The sequence below is a fragment of the Chinchilla lanigera genome, unplaced genomic scaffold (genome assembly GCF_000276665.1).
Source record: "Chinchilla lanigera isolate Chin_1 unplaced genomic scaffold, ChiLan1.0 scaffold00014, whole genome shotgun sequence".
In the NCBI taxonomy this organism is placed as follows: domain Eukaryota; kingdom Metazoa; phylum Chordata; class Mammalia; order Rodentia; family Chinchillidae; genus Chinchilla; species Chinchilla lanigera.
The window spans coordinates 19,025,164-19,043,424 of NW_004955415.1; the positions used below are offsets into that span (position 1 = coordinate 19,025,164).

Here is an 18,261-nt window from a genome sequence, read left to right on the forward strand (position 1 = left end):
TTGCAGTGTCTCCATGTGTCCCAAACTAAACTCACTGCTCAGTGTGTGTTGCCTGTTTCCTCTCTCCCTTACTTCTTCCCACCTTCCCTCTCCTTCCCTCCTTCCTTGCCTCCTTTCCTTCTCCTTCTCCTCCTCCTCCTTCCTCTCTCTCTCTTTCCAAGTAACAGCAACCACTGGGCCAAGTGGCCACGAACTTCAAACCATGAGGCAGGTACATGCGGGAACGAATGAATTAATGCAGACTCTAACGCACAGTTGGCAGGCAAAATTATGTGGCTATCTGAAGCTGCTCTTCTGGAGATGCCCCATAGACACAGAACCTGAAGCCCAGCCCCCGCCCATACCAGTTCATGTCTTCCTAGCCTAGGACCATAGCTGAGTGTGAACAGGTTTTTTAAATGTCCTAGTCCTGTTCTTAGCCTGACCACTGGCCACTTCTGGGCTGCAAAGGAGAATCACCCAGTTGACCTCGTGCCACCTCCAGAACTAGGAGGCATAGCAGCAGTAAATGATTGCTTCTTTATGACATTACTGAATTATTTTGATAGAGGGCAATTTATAGATAATCAGTATTCTAGTTTTCAAGTAGGTCAGTAAATAACTTAAAACTACCTTAAACTATAAATTGTTATCTCAAAAATAATATATAATATGTATCCAACAAATGAGACAAAGGATAATAGGATTAGCTGTCTTTTGGAATGATCCTCAATTCTTGTAAATTAAAGTTAGTATTATTCATATTTGATTTTAAATACTATGTGAAACAATACAGTCCAGTGGTAAGGCCGCTAGTTTTGGAATCAGATCAGTTTGTTTCAAAACTATTGTTCCTAAGTACAAGAACTTGGACAATTTGAGTCGTCCTTTGAAATATTCAGTTTTTTCCTAAAAAAAATTTTGAAATACTTTTGCATTAAGCCTAAAAATAGGACGGTTCACATGAACTTAGCCCACTGCTTAGAAAATAGTGCCTGATAAGTGGTAAGTATTGCTATGCTGGATGTCTGTATCCAAATAACAGAAACCCCTGGGCCAAGCAGCCATGAACTTCAAACCATGAGACAGGTGTATGCCAGAGCCAATGAATTAATGCAGAGTCTAACATGGAGACAGCAGTAAAAAAACAAAATGTATGGTTGATGCAATCGGTTGCCGATGAAATCTGATCATGCCTGAATTATACTTTGGTAATAATAACACATGATAGGGGGTTTTCATTATGCATTTTATTAGATAATATTGTTGCTCAAGATGGAGAACTCACTGTTTCACATTCTTGTGGCAGTGAATCTTCTTCCTGCACTACATAAACTTCTTGAGAATTACATTAAAACTTTCATTCTCCGGGGTCAAGATGCATGCCTATAGTGAAATTCTTTCATTTAAGTTAGTGAACTCAAAACAGTAGAACATTAATTTTGGGGTCCGTTGCACAAGCATAGATGATAAAGCCTGGTTGCTCAAGCGATGCTAAAGAGTTTAAGCGGCCCTCTGCTATGTCATTCAGAAGTTTCCCTATACATTCATGGTCAAAGGGAGAAACACAGACATATTAATGTTGCAGTTGCTGAACGTTCATTCAATGCTTTAACCCCTACAGCCATACACAGACAATAACTGAAGTTATAGCTTCATATGTCTATGTGGCGTCAATCTTCAAGCTCTTTTTATCAATACTGAACATTTGCTTTTTGGCTGTGCTTTTTTTTTGTTTTTTTTTTTGTTTGTTTGTTTTGTTTTTGTTTTTTTTGGTTGAAGATTTGTTTCACTTGCACAGGCAAAATAATACTACTATTGAAAACTGACAAAATAGATGAACAAAGGAGATTATTTATAATAAAGGAAGCTCAGAAACTCCCCTCCCTTCTTGGCAAGGCTGAAGCTTTAAAAAAGTCCCCATTCCCACTTTCTTGCTTCTTGCTTGTTTCTTAGGTTAGCAAATGTAAACACTGGCTTCTCTGCAGTGAAGGGATAAATGCAGGCACACAGGAGTAGAAGCTCTAGAAAGGCGTATGTTTGTTCCATCATTCTGTGGATCCTTGTGCACAGACATATTCCATATTCCTTATTGCAGGCATCATATCTTATCTGTGAAAGGAAACAGGACAGTGATTGTTTGATACTCATCTGCATCAGAAGACAGTGTTTTGATTGCTCATCAAAAATTGAGTACTATCTAATAAAAGCTTAAATTGAAAGCTATTGGGGTTCTTAAGTCTTTAAGGATGGCAATATACAAAGTTTTAATGGCAATATACAAAGTTTTAATGATGGATATTTTTGACGATTGAACATCTCAGATTTCCTTATACAACTCTGAAGTCAGAGAAAGTACAGAGAAACATGTGTCCTGAGTGACATGCCCTGAGTAGGCACCACCTGTATGTATGCTTTAGTAGTAATAATGTCCCTCGTTCTCACAACACTGGTCTCAGAGGACGCACATATTGATGGAGCTTGAGGATTTGGCATGTGGCATATCCTTTTTCATCAAAGCCCACAGAGCTCCAGCTCAAGAAAATGACAGTGGAAGCTGTGCTGCTTGTATCTCAAGTTGGGTTACAGTGTGCCATTCTTTCTGGGGCACAGAGGCTGGCAAGGGAAGGCTTAGATCCTGTGAGAAGGGACAGTAAGGGAAAAATATGTTTGGAAGATAGAAAACCTAAGTATGATTATAAATTTGACTTAACATTCACATTTTTACATCCCAGTTGGTATAGAAAAAATATATAATAAAGAAAAGAAATGTGTACTTTTACTGAATTGGTTTGTCAAAATGATATGATCAATTACCTTATTAGTCACTGAATTAACAGTGATAATAGTAAAAATAAAACTACCTTATGCAGCACAACATCACTCATATAAATATTCTATTCCAAATTATGAAGCAAACATCCATCTTGTCTCCATGTAGCCCTGTGTAAATGCCACAGTTTTCTTATTCTTGAATTGTAACTTAAAAACCACTACACAAAACATTCCAGTAATGTGTTTTCCATTTGTTTCAGTTGCATAAGTGGGTATCCTACTTTGCAATAAACCAAAGACCACCATTGGTAGTAAAACTGCAGAGAACACTTTGTGAATTTTTAGAGAATGCTTTTTTAACTATTAACAAAGGCCATCAAATACAACCTATGTCTTTCTTTGCTGCTTTAAGAAGATTTGTTCCAGTGAGAACTAAAACACAGAGAGACTGCGTTCGTCATTAGAGCTGGCACCTCTCCCCATAGGATGTCAGCGGTACCAAGACACTTAGGCTGATACCCTAAGAGCTGCACCTGGTAAGTGAGGCAGTACAGACTCCCCTGCCTGGGAGAGGGGAGGTGTTCCTTTATCTTGGAAACAGTCTATGGTGAATCCTTATGGCTTCCTTAAAGTAATGTTATTTGACACAGGTAGTGGAAGGAGACACCTTCATTTCCCAAATTCAATAAGACATCATCTTGTTTTTATTTTTTAACTGTATCATAACTTAAACATCAAAAACCAAACAGTGTAGCTAGTGCATGATGCTGATAGAATTATAAATTTTTATGTACTTATTGTATTTCTCCATTCTAAAGGACATTTTGGATCTTCTGTTTTAGTATTCTCCTGTTCCCATACTTGAGAGAGCATCATGCATGTAATTTTGTGTCAGTCCACGGAACTTAACAAAAACCAAGAAAATTTTAAGAAAGAAAATTAAAGTCGGGAGCTCATCAAAATCAGTAGCTGATAGGCTGATTTCTATGACTACTACTATTTGTACAAAGATTAAATTTGTGGTTTCATGTTTTGAAAAATCTACTTCAAATCAATTCTATTTAACTAGACGCTGACTGTGGCTTGAAAACTAGGTCAAAGCACAAAGGTGTAAAGGGGTTGTGGTAAACCAAAATGCATGTTATGAAAATACTGTTAGAATGAAGTAGAAAGGAGATTTTGAAGAAAGATACGATTGTGCTAGGTAATATTGAACAGTGCCCTAAAATGTGAATGCAATTGTTTTTATTTCCTACAGTGATTGCTATCTCAGAATCAAGACCCAGGTTCATCACAGCTGGGATGACTGGATCCTGTTATTTCAGTACTTTATGTCTATGACTCCAGGGTTATCTACATGGCATTATTCATGACTTAACTGAAAAGAATAGTGCCTCCTTTGTTCAGTACACTAGGAAATATTAAACCTTTAGATTATGAAATCCTCTCACTTTAAACTTTAATGCTTTCACATTTTTTTCTTTATTACCCATAGTTTTGTACTTGTTAGAAATGAATGGCTCCACATCACTTATAAGTTCAAAGGAAAACTCCTGGAATGTCATACAATGATCTCGTCATATCCCCTCTGGCCTCTGCTCTACTGTACACTCGTATGGCCCAATATAGCTATTTCATGACTGTGTCTTTACTAAAATTGGCCCTTTCTTTCTAAACTCCACCTCTACTGAGTCCCTTGATCAAGTCAAGATGATCCCTAAGATCTACCAGACTATTAATACAGTGTATCTCTGTTTTCCCTTTGTCATCAAGGTCACTCTCTGCTTCCTCCAGGAGAGTAGAAACAAACGTTGAGCATTCATCAGAATCACCTAGAGGGTTTATTGAACCGCAGATGACTGGCCCACATCCTCAGAGCTTCTGATACAGTAGGTCAGGGTGAACCTTCATGTCTAACAAGTTGCACACTGATGCAACACACATTCTTGTGCCAGAAGTATACTTTGAGAACTCCAGGAAATCACTTTCCCCTCTTTAATTGTTCTTTCAAATTTCCAGGGCGTCTTAAAACCACAGAATTAATCTTTTTAGACTTCAACACACAGCTAATAATAAATATCAACTAAACAGGTTCTGAATGCCACTGGATGGGGATCAGAGGAGATGCCCCAAAGAAGAGCTGGGGACTTCAATTCTTCACATCCACGGAGTAGGTTGTGGGTTCATCGACTTCTGTCCAAGAAGAAAATTTTTAAGATATCTCAATTAGAGGCATAAAGAAGCTTATTAGGTGGAATTTTAAAAGTACACACTCAGAGAGAATAGAGAGGAGCATTATGTCCTGAAGTTCGAGATTTTTATGTGGTCTTGAGAGTGTCTCCAAGATGAATGATCTGGGGTATGTATTCCTATTGTCTGTCAAGCTCTCCACTTGGTGGGTTGGGTGAGAATTCCAACTATTTGGATGTGCTTAAAGCAGCACTATTCAGTGGGTCTTCTGCCCACTAAATCGTGCTACTTCCTTGGAGGTGGAGGTCTATGGAAGAAAAACCACAGGCTCCATTCACAGATGAAAAGCATTGCCCCCAACCTACATGCTAAGTGTATTTTTCAGACACTTAGAAAAAGCATTTTTTGGAGTAAATTTCTTGGAAGGCAAAAAGGCTTGGCTAACTTTTGTGTCCTGAAGCCACAGTCTTTCTTATCAGTAGAATTTTTAAGTTATGATTTTCTCATCTCCTTTCTACCTATCTTTATTTCTTCTATCTTACCTCATGAAGAGGTTTTCTGTAAGGTGAGGTTTAGGAAGCTTGTAACATCCTTTTTGTTTTCTCAGAAATCTTTTGTGTAACTTCAGTTCCAGGTTCTGTTCTGAGTGATTTGCTTTACAGAATAGAGCGCCTCCCAATGACTGAGCTATTCTTCCTTGAGCTATAGTTTTGTGGATTCTGACTGTTACTATCCAAGTTTTGCAGTTATTACAATGATGCAAAGCTTGCTGAAAGGACATCTTTGAGCTAGGATCCTCAAACTTTCAGACATAGAAGAATCTTCTCAGTAAGCTTATTAAACATGCAAATTCTGACTTAGCTAGTCTGGAATAAAGCTCAATGCTTTACACCTCTAATAAGCTCTGAGGTACTTCTAATACTGCTGGTCCATGGCCTGCACTTTGAGGAAAAAAAACAAGGGAGGTGTTAGGACACTATCTCTAGAGAACTATATACTAAGATTAGTTATAGACTTTGTTCAAAAAATTGGGCATCATGAAGAAAATCAGAAGACATCTGCAACTTAAAATGGTCTTTTGTGAAACCCTAGTGATTGCAATTTATGTTGCATACTCGTTGTAATCATAATTACGCATCATTTACTTAAATTGTCAGCCTTCCAATAACCTGGCATTCAGGTGAATGGCAAACACTGGCAAGTATCTCTTCAAGGGACAACAGTTACCACTAAGGTGCAGACTCACTACATTTTGCCTTTGTACACATCAAAGGAATCTAATGACACCAAAAACAGCAGAATTGTTTTTCCCGAAGGTAACATATTATAGCGTGTGCTTCTCATTCTGGGACCAGAAGACTATTGTCTTGGGTTCCCTAAAAACAGGGCCTGAACTAGAGATATGTGTGCACGTAAGTATTAAGGGAGTGCTCTCAGAAGATGTATAGGAGAAAGGGTGATCCAGAGAAAGAGAAGAAATTCAGCAAAAAAATGTGGTCTCAGAAAGGGTAGCCTTAACCTCAGCAGCCTTCACCTCACCTGCTGGGCTCTGCAATTGCACTGCAGAATTGTCTAGCTTTGGGGCAAAGGGACCAGGCTTTTATGTCCTCTGATTTATTAGTTATTGGTCATTTGGTGATGGGGGAGTTAACCTTCCTGGCATCTCCAGGCTAGGTGATTGCCATCAACCAAGGGCAATGCTCCACAGAAGGATGCAGCTGGTTGTAAGCCATCAGCAGCAGCTGTCATCACAGCTGGGAGACAAGTGAGGACAATAAACAGGGTCTGAGCAGGAAACCAGAACTGCCCACTGGGAGTGCAGAAGGACGTGACAGTAGACAAAGACTGCCTAGAGAGGGGACGCGCATCCATAGGTGGGCAAACAAACTATCTCTCCATCCAAAGCACCAGGGCAGAGGGTGGGGCTGGAAGTGAGACACACAGAGATACTGTGAGAGAAGAAAATGGCTAGCCTGAGTCCCCTGTTTGTAACAGAAGAAATATGAGCACATTAACATCCAGAAGCAAATCTCTGGTCCTTCACAGGCCCCAGCCAGACACTCAATAGGGGAAAGCCCAGGAGACATCTTGGGCAGCTCACTGCCTAACAGTGCAGTCCCTGTGCTGCAAATCCTTCCAGAGAAAGTTCAGTCGGGCTTGTAGCCAATTTTATGGGGTTTTCCATTCCAGTTACCTTTCTGCAGGCTTCCCACTCTGCAACTTTCTGCTGTCCTAGGAAATTAAAGGGGCCTTCTATTCTAGCAGGTGACAATCATCTCATTTTCTTGGCATCAGTTTAAGAATGAACAAGTGCCAGACTTTCAGACTTTGATAAATGTAATATTTCAAAATATAGGAACTCTTCTTCAAGTCTAAAGAGAAGAAAAGAGATACTTTCAGGTTTTTTTTTTTCTACCACAAGTATTCATGCATTTCAATGTTAATTGCATTTATTTCCTGTGTCATATCTTTCTGGTTTGAAATGAACTTACATAAAACTAAAACAAAATTGTTTTTCAATGAGTTCAGTAATAGTTAATATTTTGTCCCCAGGATATGCATTCTGAGTATCCGTTTTGTGCTAAAATTGTACAGTGTTGTCTAGTTGTGGAAGGTAAGTACCTTGGGCAAGAAACAAAATGTATTCTCTCTATTCATCACTTTGAAATTAAATTGTAAGAAAAAAGCAAAATTGAATTAGTAAGGAGTGAGAGACATTGTCTAGACAACTTCCTTCAGGAAGAATAAACACGGACAGCACAGCTGGATGCATTGCCCTGGGAGAGATGGGCAGTGATAGACAGCTGGGGCCCCTGGTAGGAGAGATGGTGGCCAAGGTGTCTCTCCACAACCTGACTGAGCAGGCTAGCAAGCTCCACAGCAGCCTGTTGTCATGGGCTATAAGGTAGGCAGCAAGCACACTCTGCTATAACGCAGGCTCCTTTGTCGCGAGAGCTGAAAAGTTAAGGATGCAGGTGCATGTTCATGCTCCATTCTCAATGTGACTAAACAGGCACCCAGTGAACTCCTGTTCTGCTCCCTAACCCTGTTCCATCCATGGTTCTACCCACATCAGTGAACAGCAACCCCATGTCTCTGTCTGCCCAGGCCAACATAACTGCAGTCCCTTCACTTCCTCTCTTTTCCCCACAACTCATTTGCAAATTCACTTGCAAACCCTGGTAACATTGCTTTGAAACCACTTACCATTCTCAACACCTGCAGTGGTTTGAAGGTCCCAGAATTCATGAGTTTGAAACATCATCCCCAAAGCCAGCTGTGGGTAGTATTTGGAAGTGGGAGCTTTGGGAAGTATGTTAATCAGCTTTTCATCACTGACCAAATACCTGAGGAAACAACTGAAAGGAGGACTTACTAGGCTCACAGTTTGAGGGTTGTTGTCCACTTTTAGTGGCTCCATTTCCTTAGGTTTTCAATGAGGCAGAGACATCATAGCGGAAGGGCGAGGCACAGGAAAGCTGCTCATCTCATAGCATCCAGGAAGGAGAGAAAAGAGCCCAAAAGGGAGGGGCTGAGGAGCACATTAGTACAGTCCCCAAGACCACGCCCCCAAATCACTCCTTTCAACCAGGGCCCATCTCCTAGGTGTCCACCACCTCCCAATAATGCCTTCAGACTCATCAATCTATTAATCCACTGATAAAGTCAGAACCCTCATGATCCACTCACTCCCAAAAGCCCTATCTCTGAACACATGAAGGTTTTCAGGAGACATCTTAGACCCAAACGATTGCAGGAGGTGATTGTCTCGTGGTGATTTTACTTTTATCAATTGATGTATTCATTAGCTGATTGATGTATTAATGGATTTTTTATTTCCCATGTTTTTGTTTGTTCTTGCGATAAAGTCTTACTATACAATTCAGGCTGGCCTCAAACTCGTGATCCTTCTCTCAGCCTCCCAAGTGCTAGCATTACAGGCATGTACTGTAATAATAATACTGTGCTATTAGTGCTTCATTAAGGAGTAACTCTGTTATAAAGGCACCAATCCCTGGCATGAGTGCTTTGCCTCACCACACAATGCCTTTTACTGTATTATGACACATCAAGATGGCCACCACTAGAAGCCATCTTAATATTCCCACCTCCAAAACTGTGTGTTAAAGAAACTTATCTTTCATGTAAATTACCCATCCTATAATATTCAATTATATCAATAAAAATAAATTAGAAGATCAGAGGTGTGGCTTAGGGATATAGCACATTTCTTAGCATTCTTTTGATGCCTCATGTTGTATCTCCAACAACACAAAAAACTAAAATTAAATTTAAAAAGCAAAAAAAATGGATTGATACATCATCTTCCCTGCTACTGTGGTCCAAGTGACCACCATCTCTTGCCAGGATTATTAGGACATTTTCTGAATTATTAGAGTGTCTCCTTACATCTCCTAGATTATGAGACTATCTCCTTTTATGTCTGCCTTTGGCCCACAACACTTCTAACAGCAGAAAGAGTGATTCTTTGAAGATGTGTTATGATTTAAATGTCCTCAAAGTAAAGCAGAAGCTTTAAAAACAAACAAACAAACCCAGGCCCTACAGAGCTGGCACTTGTGTTTTTCTCTGGCATTACCTGCAACCATTTCCTGTTTAGGAAGTGCTTCCTGCTATGTGAGGCCTGGTGAATTACAAGTGAGCTTAACTTTAGAGAAGCTGGAAGAATATGATGGATATTTTCTTCTCCTTTATCTGCTGACTAGGAGATGGATTTGTGAGCAGCTTTGATTAATCTGATGATCCTACACAGGAATTTTCATGGGAAGCTGCAGAAATAAGAGATGTAGCAGACAGGCCAAGTGGGTGTGACATCAATCAATCACAGAAAAGCAGGAGACATGTGCCCACGCCCCGCATCTGGATCCAGTTAGAAAGTGCTATCTTCAATTCTTCTCAAAAGAAATCAAGCAGGCTTTTGATAGGATGGTCTGGATCTGACCTCAGCCTGTGAATTAAGAAATAAAAAAGATGGCCCCCATTTAGCTCCTGGCCACTGTACTCTCTCACAGTGGTCTGTTCTCACTCTGCAGAGTGTATTTCTTTTCCTAATTTTAATTGGCACATCCTCACTCAGCAGAGCATGTTTCTTTTCCAACCTTTAATAAAAGTAAAACATCACTATCTTTTGTGCTTGTTTTGTCCAAATTCTTTGTTTAGGACAAGAAGAACCTAGGAAGAATCTCTAGAAGTTGTTCCGAGAACCTCGGAACCTAGCAACAGGAGTATATGTGCCACTGCAACTGTCGTGTTGTAGAATAATGCTCAGTCTCAGGCTTAATCCCAAGCTCAATCCCTTCCCTTATTGAATCTCAGTTATCTATCCTTCTTGCCATTTTTGCATGAACTCTCTCTCTCTCTACTATTTCTAAATGATTTTTTCCAGCTCAGATCATCCAGAGTTTATTTCTGTTTCTTGCAGTTAAAAATCTTGCCTACTAAAATGTGCCAGTCAAATTAAATTTCATTTGATTTTGTAGAGGAGGAAGACAAAATCTTTTTCTTCTGTGTCCTTTTAGAGTGCCTGGCTGGAGCCCTGTGAAGCAGCTCACAAAAGTCAGATTAACAATTAAAAACAACAGTTTATTATCATGTGCACTGAACATGTATGTGCCAATCTCACCAGAGCTCCCCAAAGATGGATGGGGACCTCAGCTTCTCCTGGGTTTCAGGACACATCAGTGAGAGACATAGACATGTTTATTAAGCAGAACTGAAAAGCACACACTCAGAGAGAAAGAAGTGTGAATGCTGGGAAGGTAATGCACAGCAAGTAAAAGTCTGGGGTTGACGAGCCTTATGTGGTTTTAGATCATCCTTAAAACATGATCTGAGATCCTTACTGATCAAGTTATTTATTATTTTACTAGTTTCCATTTCCTTAACATAATGTTGATCATTATCAGGTAAAGCAAAAACTGGCTTTATCAATTAGACTAAAACACAAACTGTGTGCTTGTGCTCAATGTTTAGAGATATGATACTCAGTTAATAGTACTAGTTCTTTGAAAGTCCTTGGAATTTATTGAGGAAGAAAAAACAGAGGTCAAATTTATGAACTTATTATAATTTTAAAACTTAGGAATTTAGGAGTAAGAAGCCTGGAAGAAAAGCAGGCCTAACATCATAACATCAGGTAGTTTGACTAGGACTTCAAGCTATGGTTTTTTAAAGAACAATTTTTAAATTATAATCTCGTCTCTTTTCTACCTACCTTTACTCCTTGTACCTCACGATCATTTGCTGATGAGTGGCACAAAGAAGTGGTGAGAACTTGAGTTTATAGCTCATCTATAAGAACAATAAATTTATAAAGAAGTAACAAGAATAAGTAAGAAGAAGACTTTGAGCCTTTAGGGGTGGCAAACCATGGGAAGGCAAATTTACAGGGCAACAAATGGCAGAGAAGACCTAGTTTTAACAAGGTTAGTTATGCAGCTCCCTTGTGCATCTCTGGGCCTAGAGTTTAGGATTAATGTCAAGAGTTGTGTCTGGTCACTAAGTTCTGTTTTTCCTGTTACAGAGGAGGGGCACTTTTACAGACTTATGTCATGTTTTTAGACAAACAGAGGGAAGATAAAGATATTTTCTTGTATCTGCTTTTCAGCAACTACCTTCAGCTCAAAATAATTCTTGTGCCAACCTGGCATATTTGAAGGAGGCGCATTCTTTGTGCACCTCAATTTTAAATGCATGGTGTTTGTGCTTGTATTGAACATGACCATCAGACCATTCATATTGTGGCCTATGTGGAAAACATAGTTCAAACCTGAATGTCACAGGAGTAGAAAATAGACTTCTCAGATCCTGGAGCTTCTTGCTTGTTTAGAGGAATTCACTAATTGAGTAGAGTATGCTTTTCAATAATTAGGTAGAGCAAAATGTAAGCATTTCCAACTTCGTAGGTCGCTCAAGCTTTCAATAGCCCTCCAAGAAAATTCTAGGAAATCTGAGGCATAAGGTGCTGTGACACTTCAAGAGTTCTGACAATAAATGTTGCTTTGTGGCTTGTATAAACGTTGTTTAGGGGCTGGGGATTTAGCTCAGCGGCAAAAGCGCTTGCCTGGCAAGCGCAAGGTCGTGAGTTCGGTTCCCGGTACCGGAGAAAAACCAAAAAAATAAAAATAAAATAAAATAAAATAAACATTGTTTAGTCATTCTTGTATAGTCATTCTCATCTACTCGGAAACAGGTGCTAAAAGGAGGTTGTGAAAGTGAACTATAGGGAGTGAATGAGAGCATTTCCTCAGTTTGACAAAGTCAATAAAGTAAAATTGTTCTTGAGCACTCAGCAATAGAATAGCCTTGTATATGAATTTACCATATTTAATTTCTATTCCCCAAGTGATTAGGCATTTAATTTTTCTAAAACTAAAGAGTCTGTATGAACCACCTTGACCCAATTGATATTTATAGACCATCTTACCCAACAACTGCAAAATACATTCTTTTCAGGTATAAACTATAAGTTCATGAAATTAGACCAAATCTTGCAATATTAAAAAATCAACTTTTAATAAATTTCCAATGATTGAAATTCTACATAGTGTATCTTTTATCCATGATGGAATTATATTAATAATATAACATTAAAATTCCAATATTTCTAACTGAATGATAGAAATAAGTTTAAAGGAATTCATATGGAGAAATCTTCTAACATCATACTCCAAGATAACAGTGAGAAAACATACCTAAGGGCTGTATAGTCCTTTACAGTTTACATTTAGGCTTTTTGTCTTATCCAGTGTGGAGACGATATTAATATAATAGGTATTATTATACACTGCGAACGGTACATTAACCATCTCCATACTTTTGAAGAATGATAAAGAGGCCTGTCAAGCGGCTGGCAGAACCCAAGGGAGGATGATCTTATCTCTCTGTCCTGGATCCCAGCTTTGTCACAAGCTCTGCTCCCTAAATAACCCCCCACCTTTCTGCACCTGAGTTGGTTCTGTGGCTTCCGTTCAATACATGATAATATTCAAGAACATATATGCATGAACTCTACTTCTCTGTTGGAGAGTTCAAGGATAGCTATGACTTATCCTCACATCCAGGATGGGCAAACACACATCCAGGCCTTGTCAGCCCAAGTCCAGGGCTTGTTCAAGACAGGATGGTCTGCTATTCAAACACATGTGGTACTGAAAATTTTCATCTCACCAAAAGCAACAGCTAACATTTCCTAAGAAGTAGTGAAAAAATAGTTTCGTGACAGTGTAAGCCTGATAAATGAAGGAGAACGATCATTAAATTGTTTATCTTATTAAGATTTAGGTTAAAATAATAGTTTTGCATTAGCTATTAGATTAGATGGTAAATAAATCAAATGCCAACTTTTGTGTACATGTGTTAAATGTGGAATTACCTGTGATATAACTCTCTTCAAAGTGCATTTGACTTTTGTAGGATGATCACGAAAAGACAAATTAAAAAATAAAATGAGGGCATCACTGACTTTCCCAATGCCTCCTTTTCAACCTTGATATTTTAATTATTCACTTCTAAAGTATATATGTGGCAAAACCCTGTCTCATTCTCTACTTCATATGTTAATTCTATCAATTTCCTTTTTATCAGATCAGCAGGTGCGGACTGAGAGTCAAAAGTTCAATACCATGTTAATCGATAGCATCAAATCTACTGCCTTCTGCAAGATTTATAATTCTCTTTGGCAATTGCTGGCAATATGTTTATATTATGTTATTGAAACTTATTCCATCAGATGATTGCGAATGGAAGATAATATGAAATCAGGAGAAATGTGTGACTCCGAATTAATTTTATATGTGGTCATAGTGACCTCTGTAACCATAGGAAGGTGAATCCTTAATATTCAGATCACAAGGATCCCTGCCCCCTCCTTCCTACAACTTTCTCAATAAGAAACATCCAATGCATAAGAAAGGCATGTTTTAATTACATATAATATTATGAAATGAGTGCAATCTCAGAAGTTGTGCATGGGAGCACCTTATGGCTAAGGTTGCACATACTCATCAATATCAGTATTCTTTTCCTAGGTATCACAGCTCAAACACTCTCTCCAAACCTTTGCTATTAGGTACAGCCATATAAGCAGTTCTTCCAATGGAATGTGAGCAAAGTGCCTCGGGTCACTTTGGGACTAAAGTAATGAAGAGCTGGTGAGTGTTGATCATGTTGCTTTTCCCTCAGCCAGCCAAATACAAAGGAGCCCAGTGAAGACTCCAAGCCACAAAGGAATAGTGGCTCTTTCTCCTAATAAACCTTTATTGGGTCAAGACACTAAGATTTTAGAGTTTTCTCATTTACAGAAATTAGTCTACCTTGAATACTACCCTGAATAAATCTATATGCTGAACTGCTGTATCTATATGTCATTACTCTTAATAATCAAATTTATCCTGGAATTTGACAAACTTTGAGCGGTTACAATGATTTCACTGAACAAGCATGCATTGAGTATATGCTTAGTTGTACATTAAATATTGCAGGAGCAATATCTAGAGAGGAGAAGCCAGAAGTATAGGAGAAATAGTTAACTGAGTTTTCTTCTCTCCCGCTCACTCACTATTATCTCTTTCCTAGGATATTGGTAGTACCCATTCACTGTTCTCCCTGAGACCATATTGGTCTAACTCTGTGCTGTAGAGTACTGTGCAGTGCTCCAACCTGGTCATGTCATAGTCAGTTGACAGTCTTTCAAAAGAGCTCTCTACTGATCTAGCTTCTGTTCAGTCCTCCAGCCTCATGTCTTGTGACTCTCAGATCCATTCACTCTGTATACTCTAGTTGCATCTGGAGCCACTTGTAGTTCTTCACATAAAGCATGCTCCCGAGTACATCTACAGCTTTGCACGTTCTATTCATCCTGTCCACATCATCTTCCCATTCCCCGTACCAGGTCTCGATCCATTTTCTGTTGTTATAAATGAATACCACAAGATGGGACATTTATAAAGAATAGAAGTTTCCCTGGGGATGTGGCTCTTGCCTAGCATATGCGAGGCTATGAGTTTGATCCCCAGCACCACAAATAAAAGAATAGTGGTTTATAAATTGATTTAACTCGTAGTCCCACAGTTCTGGAGGATAGGAAGTCCAAGAGCATATGGCTGGAATTTTGTTTGGGCCTTCTAGTTGCAATCCAACATGGTAGAGGTTATCATGTGGTAAAACAGAGTAAGTATGATACCACAGGTTCTTCTTCCTTTTATAAAGCCACTAATGCCCTTATGGAGGCACCATCCTTATGATCTCATCTACTTCTAATTAGCTGTCAAAGGTCCCACCTCAAAATGCAATTAACATATAAATCTGGAGATTAGGTTTCCAACATATCACTTTGAAATACCATATTCAATCTATGTCACCCTTTTACGAGAAGACTTCTCTCAGGTCTACCTTACCCTTCCCATGTACCTCATTACACATTGGGCTTCTCACTCACTCTATTCAGAATGATGTGGCCAATCTCCAGGGCCATATCTGGGGAAGGTAGTAAGCAGTACTCTTTCCCTGGGAGATATACAGCTTTTGTAGCCAGATTCTACCTGCAAATGTTAGATCTCTGGAAGGTGTACTGTTGTGGATATTTTTACCCTCAGCACATATTTACTAAGTTTATACTCTGTATGAGAATGAGAACCTAGGTGCAGTGGATAGGAAGAAAAGACCCTTTTCTCATGCATTTCTTATGTTCTAGTACAAGAGACAGTCTAGAGACTGTTATAACGTTTGAACAACCCAAAGTATAACAGCCCTACCTCACAGTTTCTTTGGCAATGCGAGTATCTACTTCAAAAATTGAGTATGCTCCCATGGTTACATAAGTCTGAGCCTAAATGTAGCTTTTCAATCTGTTTTTTGTTGCTTTGTGTTCTAGTGCAGTGTCTTTCTTTTTAGCTAAGGCCAACCACTTTGTAGACACATGAGAGAGCAGGAATGAGCAGGAAGAAGGCAGGGCTGCTGACTGACCTTTGTCTGTGGTGGACTCATGCTGTTTAAATATGAAGATTTCTGGGAACATTTCCAATCAAAGCTTTTTCACCTCTACCTATTACTATGGAGGGTCCAGTCCTGTACAGAGGATTCTTTCGATTTCATGTGATATTTACTTTAAAACCAGCCATTTCTTGCTTAAGCCTGTAGTGACCTTCTAACATCTTGCTAAAAGCCATCTGTAGTTGCCAGTGTGTAAGTGTGCTGACTTTTCCATCCACTTTCCCTAGAGCAATGGTTCTCAGAGTTCGCTCCCCATCCCAGTAGCAACTACACCACCTTAAAAGCTGTTAGAAGTACAAATCTTCCGCCCAGATCTACTGAATCCAAATCCCCAGGTGTGGCACCCAGGAACTTGGGTTTTCACAATTCCCCCAGATAAGCCTGATACATACTACTCCAGAGTGACAGGGAGGGGCCATGTTGTGACAGGTGGAAATATGGCTCGTTGAAACTAACAATATATGTTGGTGAGTAGAGAAACAGAAAAGTCATTACAAAGCATGAGGGATAACCCACGCCTAGGTCAAAGTGATTATTTTCAGACATTAAGAAAGTCAATATGGGTTTTCCTGACCCCAAATTTTAAAGTATGAGTTCCAGACTTCTTGAAGACATCCTATACTTCTGTGCATACAGTCAGCATCATAGCATTTTAGGTGATGTCTGCATTGTGCCTTTGTCTTCAGAGCACTCCTGTTTCCTCTGGGGATTGGTTCCTTCTCCATTCTGTGTGGCCTCACAGGTACCATCAATCATGGAGTTCCATGTGTTTGGTTATAAGGGAAGGTGTATGATAAAGGTCCAGAGAAATCTGGTAATCTACCCCTGTAATAAATAGTTTTTATGGGCAAAGAAGTGTGACTCAAGCACAATCAGAATCTAATCAGAGCCAATGACTAAGCTACACTTGCACCACAGTTTTCTGCATACCTGTGCACAAGGCTCAGCACAACTCCTGTTAGTTGTAGCAAGAAAGAGTAGCTGTTCTAACATGGAAAACCCCCAATTCCAGGCCTTAATGGAGGAAAACTTTATTTTATCCCCATGTGAGAGCCAAGATGATTGTTTGTGGACAAGAGGCAGTGTTTCACACAGGCACTGGAGAATCTAGGCTCCTCTCATCTTCTCCCTGTATCATATCCTCAATCTCAGCATCTTTAGCTTGGTCCCCTGAGTTGCCCAGTCCATAGGAAAGGAGAGAGTAGGTGAAAGAGTACACATTCTACTGACCAGAAAACAGTCCCATGGCCATATCCTGTGGGAAATGAAGTCTAGATATGTCCCAGGAGACAAGGTAAAGCTGTATTTGTCAACCCAGAGCAATCTGTGCCCACAACTCTGCTTGTAGTGATTGGTCTGTGTGGTTGACATGTGACACAATCTGCCAGTCAGAGTACTTCCTTGTGATTTACCTCTGCAGCAATGGAGTATAGGAAGTCTTATCGCAACTCTATGGTCTCTAGGTACCATAAGCCCAGAGTTGTCTCCCCTTCCATCCCACACACACAGTTAGAGAGACTAAGACATAAAGAACAAGTGCCAAGCTACTGAGCAAGTCTTGACCCCACTTTGTTTTGGGTCTTACATCAATTATTTTACAGGTTAGATCCAAATTCATTCTTTCTAGTGAATTGAGCCAATAGATCTCTCTTTTTAAGGAAGTTTAAATTTGAGGATTGACACAGCAATGCAGGACTTCTGTGAAATAAAGTCCTATAATTCTGTATCTCAGCTGGAGCCCAGAGACAGGGAAGACAGTTTTGTTTTGTTTTTGTTTTATGTATGAAGCAAGTAAATCTCTTTCACTGCCTGCTTTATACTATGTTGCCTTATAGTGTAAAAGCACATGTGTTTGTAGCACACATAAATAAAAACAGAACATGGAAACAAATCGAGACACTCATTTCAAAAACCATCATCTAGTGTCTCTAAGTCTTACAAAAATTCTTCTCCTAGTGATGACTGTGGTGCCCGCCCCCCCAGACACCCAGCTGTCATAAGTGTGGCTATACCGATTCAGAGCTGTACCCTTCTTTGGAGAGTCACCCTGACTGATGGGAGCCGCCTTACCTGCAAGGTCTGGGATTCTAAGGCACATCGTTTTGTGTGCCTTTAAGGGAAAAGAAAGGCTGGTGGTGAGAGAGTAGAACATGACTGATTGTTCTTTGCTTTCTAATTTCAGAGATATTAAAATGTGAAAAGGTATTAGCTTACAACAAACAGAATGCTGGAATAGCAAACTCTGGTTAAGAACTCTTACTTTGAAACCGAATTTCAATTTAGGGGTCAAATTTGGGCTCTACA

General features: G+C 39.5%; 1 long non-coding RNA gene across 1 annotated transcript; it reads right to left on the bottom strand.

Moving 5' to 3' along the window:
- Nucleotides 1-1,813: 1,813 nt before the first annotated feature.
- Nucleotides 1,814-8,462, bottom strand: LOC102021336. The gene is made up of 2 exons (XR_260302.2): nucleotides 8,152-8,462; nucleotides 1,814-2,091 (listed from the first exon to the last, which is right to left on the bottom strand). It is a non-coding gene; the product is annotated as an uncharacterized LOC102021336 (long non-coding RNA).
- Nucleotides 8,463-18,261: the final 9,799 nt, after the last annotated feature.